Genomic DNA, 1,333 nt, shown 5'->3' on the forward strand with positions numbered 1-1,333 from the left:
CATAATAAATAAATAAATATTTTTTAAAAAAAAACCTCTGCTGGGATTAAAGGTGTGTGTCACCACTGCCTGGTACCTTCCTTTCTTCTCCCTTCCTTCCTTCCTTCCTTCCTTTCTTCCTTCCTTCCTTCCTTCCTTCCTTCCTTCCTTCCTTCCTTCCTTCCTTCCCAGCCTGAGTATTAAGTTTGAGAATTTTCTAAGAAGTGGGTGCTCTTTCTCTCTGATCCTCTTATAGTCTTTTCCAGCCATTGTCATGGTGCTTGTAAGTGTCATGGCATTAAAGGGCAGGGTCTTTACTGAGGATGAAGAGAGCAATTAGATGGCAGGAGCTGAAGGCGAATGGCCGCTTACTATGGTTCTACTGCAGCAGAAGCCTAGCCGGTCTGCTTTTTTCTCCTGCTATTCCCGAAGGCTGAGTGCACAGATGGCCCACTTCCTTATTTCTAGGACGCAGAAAGCACCAACAAGCAGAGACTTATTTGTTATTTATCTGTTTTTCTGAGACTGGCCTAGAACTCACCGTAAAACCTTGAACTCTTTTTGCTGCTGTTGTTTGTTTTTGTTTTCGAGACAGGATTTCTCTGTGTAGACTAGGCTGGCCTCAAACTCAGAGTTCTACCTCCAGAGTGCTGAGATTAAAGGTGTGTACCACCACTACCCTGTTAACCTTGGACTTTTAAACCTCCTGATTGTCAAACTACCTTGCAGGACAGGCTGGAGCCAAAGACAGGTGTGGCCACGTCTTGACCAGGACTGCTTAGTTATGTGTATCTCTTACCCTGTAAACCTAAACCTCTTGATGGGACCCCAAAGATAGACTTGGAGACCTCTGAACACCATTGTTTAAATCTACATTGAATAAATCTCTGTTTTCACTGTTTCTTTTTGTTTGGTTTTGAGACAGGGTCTCACTGTGTGGAACCAGACTGACTCAAATTTATAGAGATTCACGTGTGTGTGTGTGTGGGGGGGGGTGTTTGCAAGAACTAAACACTGGGACTGTTTGGTTTTTTTGTTTGTTTGTTTGATTGATTTGGTTTTCTGAGAAAGGTTTCTTTATATAACAGTCCTGTCTGTCTTGGAAGTTTCTCTGTAGCCCAGGCTGGTCTTAAACTCACAGAGATCTGCCGGCCTCTACCTCCCAAGTGCTGGAATTAAAGGTGTGCACCACTACCACCCAACTTTATTTTTATTTTATGTGCATTGGTGTTTTACCCTGCATATATCTGTGTGAGGATGTCAGACAGATAGATCCCCTGAAACTGGAATTACAGACAGGTGTGAGCTGGATGTGGGTGAAGGGAATTAAACCCAGGTCCTCTTGAGCAGCCAG

This window comes from Microtus ochrogaster, chromosome 8 (genome assembly GCF_000317375.1).
Source record: "Microtus ochrogaster isolate Prairie Vole_2 chromosome 8, MicOch1.0, whole genome shotgun sequence".
Lineage (NCBI taxonomy): Eukaryota > Metazoa > Chordata > Mammalia > Rodentia > Cricetidae > Microtus > Microtus ochrogaster.